Raw genomic sequence first — 18,510 nt, forward strand, 5'->3', positions numbered from 1 at the left:
CAAGTGATGTGATCTGCTTTCGAAGTTCTGTATTTTTTTTTTCAATATTGTCTTTTGGTACATATGAAGTCCTTCTGTTGGACGCATTTATGTATTTGTTGCCTCTAGGCTCTGGTATACATGATTCATTCTGAAGACTCTTTCGAGCTTATTCTGTCCATACTTCTTTTTTAAGAATGGGTATTTTTATGGAGCAATTGATTGTTCGACAAGTTACCTTCCAACTGTTTGTTTCATCAGGCCTCCAAAGAAATGCCTGTGTTTAAGGAGTATTTGTTGACTGTTTTGTGTATTTGAGTACTTGAATGGCAGCATACAGTATAGTCTTGTTAGCATTTTATTGTATCGGCGGCTGCAAGAGAAATTGAGTGGTGGCAATTGAAAGTTCATTAATAGCACAGAAGGCACTAATATATAATATATACTAATATTATATATAAACTAATATATACAAATAATATAATCAACTAATATAAACAAATAATTGAAATCTCAAGTCGAATGGCAACTCCTCCATGCCTAATTCGTTCGTACATTTTATTTCAACTACTGTATCGGCATTATAAGCACTTGTGTGACATATCTCTGGAAATATTTGTATTAAAGTTTACATTCTGAACCAAGCATACACCTGCACTGTCGAATAAATTTTTGTGCACAAGGCAAGAAATTGGGCCAATCCTGCCAATTCAGTAAATGTTTTTTCTGAATTGCAGTTGTGTCAGTTTCTCATAAGACATTTCGTCGCAACAAAATTGTACACAGGGCCTGTTTTTTAAATAATAAATCCGAGAATTGACTGTTTTGATTAAGGGTGTGCGAATATTTGATGCTTTTGAATAGGCACTTTGTAAATACAAATATATTCTAGTAGCTTTGGAACACTTAAAACCTTCCTGCCCACAAGCAACCTTAAATGGAAGTAAAGATACAATAAATTTCACCCTTATGGACATAATGTAGGAATAAAATATCTAAACGTGCAGGAGCTGGACTTTCCTGGCTATGTAGGGATCATTTGCACTCCCTGAAGAGCCTTTTATGTGCGAGCAAATTCCCCATTTGGTTTTAGCTCCATTTGTGCCTTTAGTAAACAATCCTTCATCGCATGCGACGGAATGATGGGAACTTGCCATTGTTATGAACACCAGGATGTGCACATTGTTTTGTGCATATTTTGATATTAGCTGTTCATTTTTCTAAAAATATTTGAGCCGCATTCTACATTTGAGCCAGAAGTTTCACTTCTGGCCCAGTTTGATTTGTATTCCATTCAAGCTGAAAAATTATTTCTATATTGGCTAACATGTACCTACTAGTAGTAAATAAACATGTGAAACTTTTTTTTCCCAAGTTGCACAACTAGAAATTACCTCCACATTCACTCAGCCATTTCAGGGACATGCACGCCTTCAGACTTGAGCATGTTACAGCCACGTGAAGAGACACCTGTACCAGCATGTGACTTCGATGCAGGTTCTTCTTTCAATGCTTCTTTGTAACTTGCGAATTGAAATAACAATTGTCTATCCATACAGTTAAGCCATGTAGGTGTCTATGTATTAAGTAAAATCTGAACTGGGGATATGCATATGTGTGCAGTAAGCTGCATGGCATTCTGTTACATGGGCATTACTGTATGCTCAGGTATATTAAGCTGCCGTGGTAATAGCATGTTTAATCGTAACATGACAAGCTGTGTCATTATGTTTCAGAAACGCAATGAAGCAATTTGAGAACACTCACATGACATGACACATCATACTGACAACACCACGATTCCACAGTCAATTATGGTACCAGTTATGTAGGTAGACATTGTGGAATAAATATATCATTAACAAGTTCTTTAGTTATATTAACATATAGCTGAGGCCAGCTGTAATGAAGGGTGCAGAGTCATTTTTGGTAATCAGTTTACAGCAGATATTTCAGTGGTCATGGCCATGTGATATTCCTTGATGTAACGGCTCAACAACGAAGTACTTGTTTATTAAGTATGCCTACAAAAGTGTCCTGTAAACAGTAAAATACACATTAATAAAAGATTCTGAATGCTGTACGTCTCATTAGGACATGTTCTCCTAGTAAACCCCTGCCTAATTGGACATCCTTGTACATGAAAAGAGGTTTACATGTGCACGAGAAAAGCTGATTGCATATTGTTTTTCTGAGCACTTAATGTCCTAAATTGTTGGGAAGTTTTGTTTGATGAAGTAGAACTAATATGTGGATGGGACTTGTTAAGTTGGAGCTAAGTTACATTTTGGAGACATTTAAAACATAAGTAGTGTGAATGCACTCATGAGTGAACCTACTTACTGTATTTACTCTAATCTAACGCACCCATTTTTTCTGATACAATTGGTCCAGAAATTGCATGCACGTTAGAATAGAGTACGACCCTGAATCTGCGTTACCATATCACCCTCGGCATTCGAAAAATGGCTGCCTCATACGCGCCTCTAGCCTAGCTGCCCTAGCTTTTTCCATGTGCATACCTCTATGTTGTACATATAACCAGGCCCTGGTGTAACCTAGTCTACCACCTGTCTTCCTGTTTTCTGTGTTTATTCAATTGGCATGGAAGCGCCAACTGTGAAGACACACTGAGTTCACCGTGGTGCCGCATTTAAAAAGAAAGTTATGTACGCGGAGATGGACGGAAATCGGGTCGCATCACAGGCGTTCGGAGTTCCCGCAACTTGCATGCGGGACTGACGCAAACAGAAAGAGAATATTTTCACCAGCAAAGCAACAAGGAAGGCTTCCAGTGGACCGAAGGAGGGCCGCTTCGCCAAAATAGAAGAGCTGCTCGTGGAATACATGCAAGAGCAGCGAGCGGCACAGCAGCCTGTGACGACCGATCTGCTCAAAGTATGGGTGATACAGTTAGCCCTACAGAAAGGGCTAACACGGAGTGACTTCAAAGTGAGCAGGTGCTGGCCATCAAATTTTAGGAAAAGAAAAGGCTTTTCTTTTCGAAGGCGGACAGGGATATACCAAAAATTGCCCGAAGAATATGAAGAGAAATTTCACAGCTTTCAGCGGTACGTTTTGAAGTTGCGCCATAGAAATGGCTACCAATTCGGACAGAGTGGAAATGCCGATTGGACGCTGCTCTACTTTGATGTGCCTGCCACCGCAACCATTGGAAAGAAGAGGGCGAAGCAACTGTGCATTTTGTCTTTTGGCCACGAAAAAAACTAGTCACCACAATGCTTTGTTGCACTGCGGATGTGTGTATCACTGACCCGAGGCGGAGGGGATGGATGTTTGGCTTGAGGTCTCCGTACAGAGACTTCCTCCACCAGAGAATGATTGTGAGCAGCGAAAAAGACGCAGGATGGGATAAGGGCACAGGTGTCGCATTGGATAATAGATTCTCTGGCACTGAAAACAGAAGGGGGTCAGAGGGAATGGAAATAGGAGTTACTTATATCGAGAAAGAGTGAACGCTGGGTCCGCAAGGTCGTTAAATTTTATAGTCATGACCATATGTGCGTGCACCCAGTGGACAGTAATGTTCAAGCTTGTGGAATTGGGAATTTTGTGTATCTGCTTACAAATATGCCACATTTTTTGCTTAACTGCACCAAGCCTGTCAGTGTAGATGTAGGTTATGTTGATATTCGGCACATTGTCAAGGTTTTCTGTTGCATCGTGTATAGCGCGTAGCTCAAAAAATAAGTAATTCGAAAAGTCCATTGCACAGCTTCGAGTGGCTTGGATCTTGTGTGTCGGGTTTGAGAAAGCTATTTGACCTCTTCTTGAGTTAACTGCCATGCCCACTTTTGTCACACAGCATCCCATAGGTATTCAGTTCATTCAATTGTTGCAATCTGTTGAACTCAGCGACAGAGCTTTGTCATCTTGTGAGTGGTTACAGATATATGATTCTGGCGTGAAAGATTGTCCAAGTTCGCATAGTCATGGTACAATCTCTATAGAAATATTAATGGAGTACCGCGACTGTTAGTATGTGGTACCTTTTAAAGGGGCCTTAATCACCCTTTGGGCTTGGTGAGGAAACACAGCCTACCGATAGCATATGCTGCTGCAAACATCTCGACCAAATTTTGGAGTTGTGCACAATGCATGGAGCTCGCAGATGGAGTGTAAAGTCACCTTTTTTGTCATACGCTCTCTTTTTGACAGATGTCTGCAAACTCTTGTCAGGCTCTTTTATTTCGTAATATAGGTGATTACAACATGTGATTGCTGTTGGCGAATTCTGGCATCTGTCAAGAAAGGTGGTTGGATCAGTGCGCTTATTCCTATGGCTACTGTGCATATGTATCAGGGTGTCTACCAACCGGGAAAACCGGGAATTCTCAGGGCTGTTGTACAGTCTGGAAATACTCAGGGAAAACTCAGGGAATTTGTGCTTCTATCAGGGAAAATTAGCTGCCATTTTATTGAAAGAGAATGAAAGTCGCCTCAATACTGGACCAAGTAAAAGGGAGGGATTGTAACAAATTGTCTTTGATGCCGTGTTGTTGGCTGGAGGAGTTGCCAGTGTGTCAATGATTTTCCGGACGCCCGATTTTTGGGTCGTGCCCGATAATGCGGAACGCCTCATGGCACCACCGTGTGCCCCATAGAGTCAAATGTATTAGAACATTTGAAATTTCAGATGCAAGAACTCTTCGCCATGCGATTTTCTGTACTTTTTACCGCGACCGCAGCTCCGAAATGGCATTAATCAAAGCCAACACTGCTGTTTTGATTATCTCGCCACCTCGAACCGGCGCTCTCAGACGGAGATACACTGGCAGCCGTAGTATACCACCGCGGCAATGCGAGACTTAGCTGCTTCTACGTTCGCTTTTAAGGTTCTTGACATTCGGTGCCATGTTTTTCATTGAGAGAATTCGCCGCTGTCTGCAATGACACCGACTCCACTTCTGTAATCCTTGTTCGAAGTTTAGAAAGCACAGCGCATTGCATAATGACAGTTCTCAAAAGGCAGCTTCGCCTCAGCACAGAAATGTTACGAGGTGATGCATACATGAAATATTGTGGTGAAGCTTAACAAGCATGGAAGGGGCAATTCTCACGGCACGCAGTATGTATTCCATAATTATACACGCGTGTACCCACCATCTTCTGTCACAGTATGAGCACCACTCTGCCTAATAAGTCTACTGGCAGGCCTTCTGAACTTTTTTGGATGTGCCTGTGGCGATTTGAGCCCTTAAGGGCAGTAAAAGGCATACATTCATTTTTTCTGACGTTTTTCGTGGCCCCTGCCCAGATTGCCAAATACAGCCATTAGATGTGCATAATATGCTACACCTTGGACATTCCAGTACGTCCATTAGATATCCAGATTTATGGAGAAAACTTTGTATGGATGTACTGTGGATCATTGTAAATGCGTCCAGAACATGCAAGTGGTGCATTGTGGGGATGTCAGGGCTGGATATATGTTACATCTAATGGATGTGCACAACATCCTGTAGATATATTTATTACATCTAATAGATATCCGCAACATCCAATAGATATTTACTACATCTAATGGATATCCATATTATAACCACACTTACGTTCATAGGACATCTGTTGTACTACATATGGCTGTATCTGCAACATCTAATATATATCCACTTGATATGCCTTGGTACTATTTTTTGGCTGTTTCTTTTATTCATCATGCATACATGCATGCACTGGGCCTCTTCAATTTGTTGTCCCAGACTGCTTGAGAAGCTAATACAGCCAATGATTATTGGCGTATGCAGCTTTTCGGACAGTTCTGGACCGTTTGGGGCAACAAATCAAAGTGCCACTGTTACTAAGCGAAGAAAAACTCCAGTTGTCACCACCAGCATTTTTATTGTGAAACCTCTTATTGGCATCAACCGTTCAACAAGTATGTAATGGTGTACACAATATTTGCAGTGAAATATGATGGCAGACTGCAGCTTTCTCATGAAAATAAAGTGAGCACTAAGTATTCAACATAATGCCATTTCTTGGCTTCTGAAAGGCACAATGAGCATTTAATGCACAAACCAATACAAAAATATTGCATATGAATAACAGCTAAGCATAAACATATGAAAGGATAAATAGAATAAGACAGTAAAAGCAACACTTGAGAAGGGACACTTCTCTCATAAAAAACAAGAATTCCTTAGGTGAGCAACAGTGCAGTGTTTGCTGCATTCTCTCCTGTAAGATAAAACACTAAGGGCAGATTATGAGACTTGACTCTCATGAACAAAAACAAAAGCAGGATTCACATGTGGAAACATCAAAGCGCTACTTGACTAGCCTTGTATTCAGCAAAAAAAAAGAAGAAAGAATAGAAACAATGTAGTGAAACGTAAAGGAGAGCAACAGCTGAAGGCCCAAAACAGCAATACATCCTATAGGAAAAACAATCTGAAAACCACCAATGATCCATCCAATCTGAAAACCACCAGAATGATGCATTGTGCAAGAGAAGCAGGCAACCCCCTGCAGCAAAAGGGTGTCAAATTAGCTTCTCCATAAAGGGGAAAAATTCGGAACACAGCTGCCACATAAAAAAAAATGTTTTAACACAGTGTTCTCACTCTTACAAATAAAGATTTGCAAATGGCACAAAGCTATTATAATTAAGAAGTATCTAAATTTTTGCCTCATTTTCCTTGAATAAGCGAGCATGCAAAATACAACCATGGTATGCTACTCAAGTAGAATAACTATACCATATTTCCTGCGAGTGAGACTACAGCCAATTCATGTGTAGATTCATGGATCATAAGGAATGTCTAGTGTAGTTGCAGTTAGTGGTTACCTGGTACCACAGCACACTTGGCATGCACCAGTCAACCAAGTGCAGTGGCACCAGGCCACACCATGCTGCTGAGAGTGCTGAGCCACTTGTAGCAGTATTAAATCAGTTCTTTTAAACCATCTAAATGCTTTCTATACAATGAGCCTGACACCAGGTAACAGGATTCTACATTTGTCACATTTTCGAAAACATACAGCGCTACTTATACATAATCCAATCAGGTGTCGCAAAAGGCCAAAGCATTGATTCAGCTGATGCTGGAGATGAGCTGCTGCATCTACATCTCCGTAGCGTTATCTGGTTGGTGTTCATGCACTGGGCTCAACATAGCAGTAGTGGTGAATTGCATTGGCCCCCGCCGCAGTACTACCGAGGAAACATATCTCAGTGAATGCTCATCTTAAGGTTGCCACTTCAAAGGGAAATTTTTTTTTGCGCTGAAGGTAGCGAGGCTTAGCTTTGTAGTCGTTACCGTGGTTACAAGTTATACCGCTACCAGTATCAACAGACAAAAAAAAATTTGTCAGCACTTCTAAAGGCACATGGTACAATGCTGTGTGGGGCTGGAGGGCGAATCGTACTTGGAAGATCACTCTCTTGCTGGCTGGCTTAAGCGTCCTAAACATAAAAAGAGGACAGAATCTTTACAACTATGCAAACGTATTGCTTATTGCTTACCCCGCATTTAGATATTCACCCTTACTTGAAGCCCATGCTTGACTTTGTCACTATAGCGACAGGCGTGAGTGGGCCCGAGACACTCATTATGTTTCGTTGGGTGCGTTTGTGTCGGGCTTTAGCTTGACCAAATGAAGCCTCGTCTTCAAGTTAAGGCACATCTCTGAATGCGAGGGTAAGACATACAAAGTAAGACATACAAAGTAGTTAAGGTGCCTAAAGTAACCAGTTTTCAGCTTCTCTAAATTGAGTGATTAGGTTAAAATCCCAAGGTAGAAATCTGTAGCCATGACATCTCCTTTATCATGGAAGTAGATTTAAGGCACCTGCTTAACTAGCACCACTGACAATGAAATTTGTCTTTGCAGGCAGTATATATAATGTGCAAAAAGATTGACCATTCAATAACATGGGAAAGTACTACGTGGCTTGTGCCTACAAATGATACAAGCACGTAACACTTCACACTATACAAAGGAGCTATGTAAACGTACAGAGAAGCAACAAAGCGCGTAAAATATCGCTTAGCTCTACAGACAGCTCTTATTACAAAAGGCCTTCACTGGCAGACAAAACAAAAGCAATGCACGAATGCTGACTACCTCAGAACTTCGAGCACCACTATTGAAAGCGTGTGCCAGAACCACTGAAACCATTGTGCTGTTGTGTACAAAACCTGCGGACCGCGATAAGCACAGCACAAGAAAGACCAAGACGAGTATGAGAAGCTGAACTGAAACGGGGAAAAAGGGAGACAGAAAAGAATGTCACTTGTCTATCGCCATTTGTTCCGGATTGTAGTTCAGCTGTTGCAAATAGTCTTACTATTCCGAGAAGAAAAAGCACCGACATGCCTTGAAGCCAAAACTGCCAAAACCGTTTAAACAGTTGTGCCTATGCATTGTGCATCAAGAATGTACAGAGAGAAACTGCCAACATACCTTGAAAAGCATGTGCCTGCTGAAGACCAGACACCACTGCAAATATTGTGAGAGTGAGAAACATAGAATAAAGAACGAACTTATAAGAAATGAAGTGTCACAGCATCAGCACCGCAACATAGGCTCGCACATGCCCGCACGCGCTTGCTTGCATTGCTTGCTTGCCGTGCTTATATTGACATATGACAGGCATGCAACTAAATTAGACTAATTGATGATTGGACAGTAATGCCACGTAAGATCTGCTTAAATCATTTAACTTTTCTGACGTCTTTGAACACCATTTTTCATTTAGTGCAAAATTTGTGGCGTGCTTCCGGCTCTTTGCTTTCGATGCACATGGCCTCCGAGATGGAGTGTCAAGTACCAGAGGCCACGCAATAACTTCCACACGTGAGGTTTGTCACTGTTTAAAAAAAAGTTTGGTGGTGCTTAACAAAATAGAGTGCCTTGATATAATTTTCATGCACGTTTTCTACTATATATCAATTCATTCCCAAACATACTGTACCTTGTTTCTTCAATTACTTTTCCAAAGGCGAAAATAAAGAAGTCATTAAGTAAAAAATATGGGACGTCTGTGGACATTCATTATATGTTCACTGGTATCGCATGATTGTTGCACCAAACTGCAGGCTCCAACTGCTTAGCATTGTCTACATCAAAATCATAGAAGCGCGCGTAGACAATGCGGAAGCTTTTATGTGCCTACAATACACATCTAAAGTACAACTTTATGGACATTCCATGGACATCTAAAGCTTTGTGCAATGTAGGTCTGAAGTACTGCTTTTAAAGATGTTCTATGGACATCCAAAATTTTGCCCACTCTACGTCTGATAAACGAACTAAATGGATGTTCATTGGACATCCAAAACTTTAATGCCATTTAATGTCCCTTAGATGTATGTGCATGTAAAGGGTGTTCATAGGATATCCCGTTTTTTGCTGGATGTTTGGATCAATATGGTGTATGTATTGAATGTTTGTGGCTATCTGGTTAGGGAGCCCGAAAAATCGGACGTTGACTGTACAACTGACCAAGAGGATGCTTCAAATGGTCCGTGAGGCAAACGCACAACGCAACGAGGACGAGAACAGAAAGGACCATCGCTTTGAGGAATGACCAGAAAGGGAACTGTGCTACCCCATCTTTGAAGGAGCTTGAGCTCAAAAAGCAAAGCATTAGCTGACGCCGACATGCAGGCGACCCTCATCCAAACCAAAATAAACTTTTTAAAGCAGTGAAATGCAACACTGAGGTATAGTGTGCGGGCTGACAGTATGTCAGGACAGTTGAAGTTTACCTGAGAAAAGCTCTCTTGTGACAAAGTTCAGACCTAATACCAACGAGCTTGCTATGAATTGGTAGAAATATGTCATTTTCGAAAATATTTGTTTCTGTATGCATCTCTTTTTATTCGTTTTTGAAAATGTTCAACTCAATTTGCAATGGACTTTACTATTTCTTTAAAGATATTTTATTCGCCATGCATTTTAATAAGCCTGCCCTCAGTTTTCTATTTTGAATAAAATAAACACTACTCCTTACTATTCAAACTGGATTAAGTCATCTTTTTTTTACATACTTACCAGAGAGCGACAGCATCGGGCGATCAGCCCGTCTTGACATAAAACAAAGTTACGTATTACCACCACCAACCTCAACACGAGCTCGAATAACAGTTGCCCCATACCCAAAGACATGCACCCTGAATACAATAAAGCAAGGCGAAAAACATGCGCACAACATATTAGAACAATGTATGAAAATAACCCCACGTACAACACAATATACACGGATGCAGCCGTGTATTCGAATGTACACTCGAATGCCAGTGATGCCCATACCTTTCATCACGATCATCAACATCACGACTTACGCAGTGGCAATCGTCGGCACGAAAGCACAGCAACAATTTACGGCATCCGTCAATGCAGGTACTCCAGTGGCTGCCGAAACTCGCTGTAGCAATGGCTCTCGCTCACGCGGAACGCACGCAAAAGAGCGTCGCCATAATAACAGACTCACAAGAAGCATGTCGCCTTTTTCTCAGGGGCCACGTGACCAAAACATGCCACTCAATAATACCGACGAAATTCGTCCATCATCGCCGGATCCTATGGTGTCCAGGTCATACAGGCCTTGAAGGGAACGAACTGGCCGATTTGCTAGCCTGAGGTACTATTAACCGGGCCGACTCGACTGGGACGGTCCCAGGTGGCCACTGTAATGACCCCAATCCAACGAATGCCCGGGAGATCCTCGCTCATCAGCGTGCAACCAGAAAAAAATACCCTCCCCCTCACTCACAACTCAGTGGAAAGGAAGCCGCCAGCTGGAGCACAATTCAGACTGGGGTATTCCCCCACCTTAAATTACAGAATGCCATGTTCCCCACTCGCTACAGGCCCGTCTGCCCGTGGTGCGGAGGCATACCAACACTACAACACATTACTTGGGATTTTGAATCACGCCATACAGTGGAGCAATGGGAGGCACAGCTAACCAGCTCAGACCTGGCGGGACAACGGTCCTTCATAAGACAGGTCAAGTGGGCGGCCGAGGCCAGCGGGGCCTGGTACTAAAGGGTCTCCGACCAATGCACGTAAATCATTTAAGTCAATAAAAGTTTCCCTCTCTGTGTCACTCAGGAAATCTTGCAAAGGCACTTGGGGAAACCCTGGAAAACTCGGGGAACTTGAGAAGGTCAACTTCACAGACACCCTGTGTATTTATGGAGCTTAATAACCAGGCTGAAGTAAGTGAAAATTTGATTAGAATTTTGATGATAAATGCGTACTTCCGGAACCTCATGCTCCGCTGCAGCTGCCCATATAGGGATCAAACTTTGGCCTCCTGCTTATTGGTGTCATAGTCGTCTGCCCTTGGTAGTTTTGAGCTCTCAACTAGCCTCGAACCATGCGAAAATTAAGGCCGGACCACACACCTGCTACGACGCTTGGGTGTTACTCTGGAGCATCTGATTTCTTTATGCCTTGTGGCATGATTGGGGTTGGTAGATTGGTGCTGTGCAGCTTTTATTCCTTTTTTTTAGTGCTGTTGCTCTTGCTTGTTGAATTTGCTGTTGTGAATAGGGCACATGTGGGCTCTCAACTTGGCCTTTCTTCTCTTATGGTGGAAAAGTTTAAACTAATTCTAACACCTCTTGCTGCTTTTGCCACTTAGTTTTGTGCATTGATCGTGGAAAAAGAAATTACTCATTTGTGAGGCCTGCTGCTGCAGATAATGTGTGAGTAAGTGAGTTGTTGCAAACTTTAATGGCACTGTGTAGCAATTGCATGCACTGCTTCTTGCCATGCATGTTCGTTCTGTTACCCTATTTATCACGGATTTTGGTGGCTAGTGAATAAAGACTTGCTTGAGCACCTACCTGCTTGCCTGCACAAGGCACATGTTGAGTAACCCGAATGTAAACAGTGAAAATGAATATTGAGGAATGTGGCCTAGCCGCTGTTAGTTCCACTCAGGCTCAATTTTCCTGTAAAGTTCGGCTGTCTTGAAGTCCGAGAAATTTTCAGAGATTTATTCTAGCAAGTTTACTAAGCTGCTATATAGTCTTACTCCTTTTGATGGTGCTATGCAAGGAACAATGTTTGCTCAATGTTCCTCACCTCTTGTGTACAAACACGACATAGGTTCATTGCAGGAGCCCGTACTATGTTGTAGATGTAAGATGTATACAAATATAACCGATGTAGGCTTGTACACCCATGCCACCTGTTTTGTCCACATAGAAAGGCAGACACCCGGCACGTTCAATCCCAAACGAACAAGTGCACCATTTATTTGAAGGCCAGCACATATATACAGTCTACCAATGTCCAGGCGGAGCCACAAACTTGTGGCATTCTAACAGAATAGTGGTGACCTCTACATCTCTCCCCTTAAACACCACAGAAGAGAGGTGACACTAGGAAATTATTATAAGTTTAGGTTATCTGGGGAAACAACACGTCTGCCAGTGCGTGTCTGCACCACTCGGTCACCGCCCATGGAGGACTGTCCCCGGGCGGTTCTTGATCCTGCTGTGCTGGAAGGCTGTGGTTCCCAGACTCCAACCAGATGCTGTGGTGGATGCTGCTGTGGTGAAGTTGTCTGCTGTTTTCTTGCAGGAAAGATTACACTGCTGGAAGCCTTCTCTCTGCATTTCAACCATGTAGCGTTGTAACCTTTAGGCCGAGCTCAACGCTGTAGCCTGTACTTGGTCAGGTCACACCCACTCCAACACACTCGGACCTGTTAGTAGTGGGGGCAGGTTTAGTGCTCTTGGCGCCTATTAATGTCGCTGGTCTGCTTGTGCTCATGCTTTGCTTGTTTACGTTCCACCTTCCCTCTCATTGGCCAGTTTGGACATAATTGTTTGTCCCTTTTTGGGAGTCTGGTCCATAGCTGTTGCCCCATCGTAACCTGAGCCGGGCTGAAACTACTGACTCCTGGAGTATCCTGGTAACTCAATAGGGCCTTTGCGGAACAGATCCTTCACAGTCCGAATCTTTCTTTCAGCCTTGCATTTCACTGTGGATAGTGCGGGCTGCTGGTTACGTGGTCAAAGCCATATGCTGCTGCTAATTTTGCAATGCCCCGTGATGCAAATGCTGGGCCTTTGTCTGACCTGACCACTTGAGGGACCCTGTGCCGTGCGAAGAGGCTCTTGAGGATGTAAATAACTGCTTGAGCCGCCACACTGCTCAAGCTCATCACCTCACGAAACCTAGAGTAGTGGTCGACCACAAGAATGAACCCTTAAACCTTAAAGTGGAACAAGTTTAAGCCAAGAAGTTCCCAGGGAAATCCAGGTAGGTGTGTAGGAATCAGGTTCAGCCTTGTTGACTCTGGTGGAGGAGCATTGTTCACATTTGGTGACAACAACAGCGATGTCTGCCAATATACGAGACCACCAAGCACTGATGAGCCTGTTGACTCCTTGTTGCCCTTCATGTAGCAGTGTCAGTACTACTGACTGGAGTGCAGATGAGATATCAATGCAGGCACCCTTGAACAGAAGGTCATCAGAGACTGAAAGCTCATTTTCCACTGAGGCATACTTGCTTAGATGCAATGTAATCTTGGATTTCTGGGCCATGTGATATGTGCTTTGCATTCACCGTCCGAGTCTTGTGCCTGATGCAGTTTTCTTATATTCAGGCATAGGACTTCTAATGAGCAGGAGACTGCTTGCATTGCAGATAGTTCTACCATATCTAGGGGCCAAGATGCCCTCAGGGATATGCACAACAGGGTATCTGCCATGGCTAGGAGTTTTGCAGACACTTGTAGCATCCTGAAGTGATACTGCATAGTCTTCAGCCTCTGTATTCAAGGAAGCAACACGTCCAGCTCCATCTTCCCAAAGAGCGAAACGAGTGGCAAATGGTTGGTTTCAACATCAAAATTTATTCCCCAGATGAACTCGTCAAACCGTTGGATAGCCCATATCGTAGCTAAAGCTTCCTTTTCATTCTAGCTATGGTGCTGCTCAGTCTTGGTCACAGGCCTCAAAGCAAAAGCGACTGGGCGACTCTCTCCTGCATGTTACATCTGCAACAAGACTGCAACAAGTCCAAAAGAGCTTGCATCTGTGGAAATTGTGTTAGCAAAGACCAGATGGTATTTGGCCATGCAGCGATCTAACTTCTTAACAAAATTTCAGAGTTTAACAGAGTTCTTTAACTGTAATGAATTTCTCCTCTTAATCTTGTTGCCAGGCGCAACAGTCTGACTTGTGTAGGAGGGCCGAGATAGGTGCTGTGACGTCGAAAATATGTGGCAGCAACCAGGCTGGGAATGATTCATCATTCCCAGCAATTGTCACACTCCTTCCACATCCTTAGGAACTTCCATGGCTTTAATCGTCTAGACCTTGCATGGATCAGGTCTGATGCCTTCGGCCAAGACCACAGCTCCGAGAAAGGAGACCTCCGAGACCCCAAAAAGACATTTTTCCTGGTTGAGTGCGACGCCAGTGTTCTTAAGTTGTGTCAAAACTTGGTCCACTCGGAAGTCTTGTTCTTGGCGGGTACACTCAAAGACAAGGACATCATCTACCCTATTCACCACCCCTGATTTGCCTTCAAGGATTCTGGCCATTTGCTTTTGAAAGTATTCGGGGACGGAGGTGATGCCGAAGGGCAGCCGGCAAAGGCAATACTGGCCAAAAGGGGTTGTAAGGGTAGTCATTTCGTGGGATTTGGGTAAGCTTTACTTGGTGGAAGCTTGCGGTTGCTTCAAGCTTCGAAAGGATAGTTGCATCAATAAGGAGGCTAAGAACTTACCACACAGTTACAAGTATGTGGCGCTCTCTGAGGACCACCTTGTTCAGCTGTGTCAAGTTGATACAACTTGAAGGAAAAAAACCAGTCAAAAAACACAAAGGACAGGAGGACTCAAAGGACCCAAAAAAACCAGCCGTTGTGGTGTGAACTTCTCCTCTTGTCCTTTGTGTTTTTTTTACTGGTTCTTTCCTTCAAGTATGTACCAACAGGCCCGGATTTCAACCCTTCTGCAAAGTTGATACAAACTTGATAGGACACATCCTTTTTATGCACGATGATGAGGCCGGAGAACCAGGGTGTGGGACTGTTTACTCGGTGTATCACACCTACCTTTTCCCATTAATTCACTTTACTTCGTATAGTCCCACACAGTGGTATAGGAATGCTATGCGGAATGCTTAGTGAAAAGGGGACAGCATTGGCTCTTAGACCAATGGTGTGCTCGTCCTTTGGCGTGCAAAGGCCACAGAAGAACTCGGCATGCAAGTTTGCTGCTGGAGCTTCGAGTTCACCCCTGAAATTTGTTAATTTCGAGAGCTTGCAGTGCCGGTAAACCTAGGGGATGCATGGTGAAAGCCTTGACAACGTAATGGTGCTGAGTGCTGATTTTTCCTTGCCGTCGAAGTTGTGCCAAATGTAAGCCAAGCACGCATAGCAATGTGGCCAAGCAATGTGGCCACTGTGCCCACGGGCCCCCAGGACCTGCGAGCAGAGCCTTGTCAAGTTGTGCTAGCATCATAAGAAAGTTGCTTGAAACTGTGGGCACTTCGGCTTCTGAGTCAACATCGGACGGCGCAGGTACACCAATGGGTCAACCTCAAATTTTGCCTTACTGTGTGCACTGACGGCAAGAGCTTGGATTGAGCGTAGCTTGACTTGCTTGGTCTTGCACAAAAGAGAAACTTCGGCAAAATACCCTTTCACTTCATGGAAGTTGTAGACAGCGTGTCAAGCCAGACAGTCGAAGCGCGAGTGAGAGGTGCGGCTGCAAAAATTGCATGTAGGCTACTCTCGTGAGTGCCCGGGTATGTAGTTGTGGGCAAGATTTTGCATCATTGTGGCAACTGGAGGCTGACTGGATCGGCATCTTCAGGATTTGCCTTCCTGTCAGGACTGGCTTCTTGTCAGGCTGCCGAGCGGTCCTTCGAGTTATGAACTCCTTGCGGGCAAACAAGCTTGTCTAGACGCTTGGCACATTAGAACCCAGGCGAGAGCTTCCATTGACAAGCAATGCTGGGAGAGAAACATTTCACCAGAGGGAGTATAATGCTTTTGCATTCACCAATGTAAGCAGTCTTAAGTGCCTCTGCTGAATGACCACTTCTATTTATTCAGCTTCGCTAAAATAAAGCTGTGGTATGCGGTGAAGCATGCACAAAGCATTGCAGTGAAGCATATTTAAGTTTAAAGTGGCCACTTTCATGGAAGATTGTATGCGTGGCTTAGTTATGCAGACGTACACACTCCATCCCCAGTCAAGGTACAAACACCGAGATGTCTAATAACTATTGGCAGCCATCCAGAGCTGCTTCTGACGTTGCTATGGCAATTTGCGGCCTTCCTGGCTGTTACATATTTTTTTTTGTGGTCTCTCGAAAAACATATCAGTTGGGTTCTACTGTATTACAGCAAAGTAAAGATACCTATAAAGAACCAGGTCGGACAAGGAGACGCAATCTCCCCAATGCTATTCAGTGCATGCTTGGAAGAGGTATTCAAGCTATTAAACTGGGAAGGCGTAAGGATCAACGACGAATATCTCAACAACCTTCAATTTGCAGATGACATTGTTCTATTCTGCAACACTGCAGACGAGTTACAACAAATGATTGAGGACCTTAACAGAGAAAGTGCAAGAGTGGAGTTGAATATGCAGAAGACAAAGGTAATGATGAATAGCCGGGCAAGGGACTAAGAGTTCAATTAATCACTGGGAACACTGATGATGAGAAGGAAATTCATAGAAGAATAAAGATGGGTTGGATTGCATACAGCAAACATTGTCAGCTCCTGAATGGAAGCTTAAGATTATTGTTGAAGAAGTTGTACAATCAGTGCATTTTTACCAGTGCTGACATATGGGGCAGAGACTTGGAGACTGACAAAGAAGTTTGAGAACAAGTTAAGGACCGTGCAAAGAGCGATAAGACACAGAAAGAGCGCTTTGGGTCAGAGAGTGAACAGGTATAGCCGATATTCTTATTGACATTAAGAGAAAAAAAATTGAGCTGGGCAGGTCATGTTATGTGCAGGGTAGATAACCGTTGGACCATTAGAGTTACAGAACGGGTACTAATTGAAGGGAAACGCAGTCGAGGACGACAGAAGATTAGGCGGAGGGATGAAATTAGGAAATTCACGGCTTCTAGTTGGAATCTGTTGGTGCAGGATAGGGGTAATTGGAAATTGCAGGGAGAGGCCTTCATCTTGCAGTGGACATAAAATAGGCTACTGCTGCTGCTGATGATGACGATGAAAAAAACTAGCCATTTTGATATATCTCATAAAGGTAACAAAACTAAAACTAGGATTCTAAATGTGTCTGCAGTAAGCTGCGTAGTATTTGGGTGTGTCACGGCAATAACTGCCAACCTGTGAACCTTGATATGCAGAAACATTCTCGTCATGCCAAGGGAGGGTCGGCCAGAGGTATTATCAAAGGGACCGACTACCAATATTTAAGGTACTCATACTGCAACTGTAACACGGAAAATGTCGTAGAGCATTTTTTATTAGAATTCTATCTGAAGCTGTGATTGTGTTTCTCAATTCGTATGTCGGAAACAAGAGGTGGCATGGTTTCACCCTGGCATGGTTTCTATCACAGCGACAGCATTTAGGGCATGTGGTCGCTTTCTTATCGCACTTGGACATTATGCACAAATTCATGGCGACCCTGACGACGACCGTGGAATTTCTCCTCGAGTGTCCATATAATTGCGTGAGCAATTATGTAATTATGGTGACACACTATTGTGAGGGCACAGCAGCTCAACGTGCCTTTCCTGTGGTTGCTTAGTAGTATATTGACAAGTGCATAGGGAACATTTTATTACGTCTAGGCAGCACTGACATGGAAAAGAATTAGAAAACGGGATAAGAAAGTAGCCACGGGCGCACAAGTCACGCAACACAGATGCTACTGAATCTATTCGTGCAAGTAAAGTTAAAATTAAATTATTGTTTCTGTTCCATCTGTATTTTCACTGCTAAGTCCTGCTTCTGATCAGCTACCAACTTGCTCAGCTGGTGATTTCAATTGTAGGGATATATAGTGTCGATATAGTACAGCCACATAATTATTTATTAACATCCTTTGAGCTCCAAACAGGCAGTGTACCAGTGCCTTGCTTGGAACAACGTAGTAGACCATGTGCTTTGACTAGCATGATATTTAAGTGCATGAGCTTATGCTTACGCAGTATTTTTAATGTGTGAGGATACAGCACTAGCACCATATTAATAAAGAATTGGGCGACTATGGGCATTCAAACTTTTTGCTTGGCGGATGGGATGCTATAATAGATAAAACATTTAGCAGATATGAAATGAATAATGAAGCCAAGGATACAGGTTGAAGGGGGGGGGGGTTAACTTTTTATTTGAGTGCAGAATTAACTGAATTTGGATTAAGTTGGCACTTATCTCCAACAATAATATGGAGCAGCAAGTTGGAGAAGAAGTACTGGCATCTTAGTATAATGTATATTGAATGCAAGGTTTCAGAAGGTACTAACTTACACAGTGCTTCCTCTCTACCAGAGCACTAAGTTACTGCTCCCAAGCATTCTTTTCTTGCTTCAA

General features: G+C 43.2%; 1 protein-coding gene across 2 annotated transcripts in view; it reads left to right on the forward strand.

Moving 5' to 3' along the window:
- The window catches only part of LOC139048771 (zinc finger protein 239-like), a 96,481-nt gene that overhangs the window by 66,501 nt on the left and 11,470 nt on the right, over positions 1-18,510 (forward strand). The gene's annotated exons all lie outside the window — the stretch shown is intronic.

Source organism: Dermacentor albipictus, chromosome 8, assembly GCF_038994185.2.
Source record: "Dermacentor albipictus isolate Rhodes 1998 colony chromosome 8, USDA_Dalb.pri_finalv2, whole genome shotgun sequence".
Taxonomy (NCBI): domain Eukaryota; kingdom Metazoa; phylum Arthropoda; class Arachnida; order Ixodida; family Ixodidae; genus Dermacentor; species Dermacentor albipictus.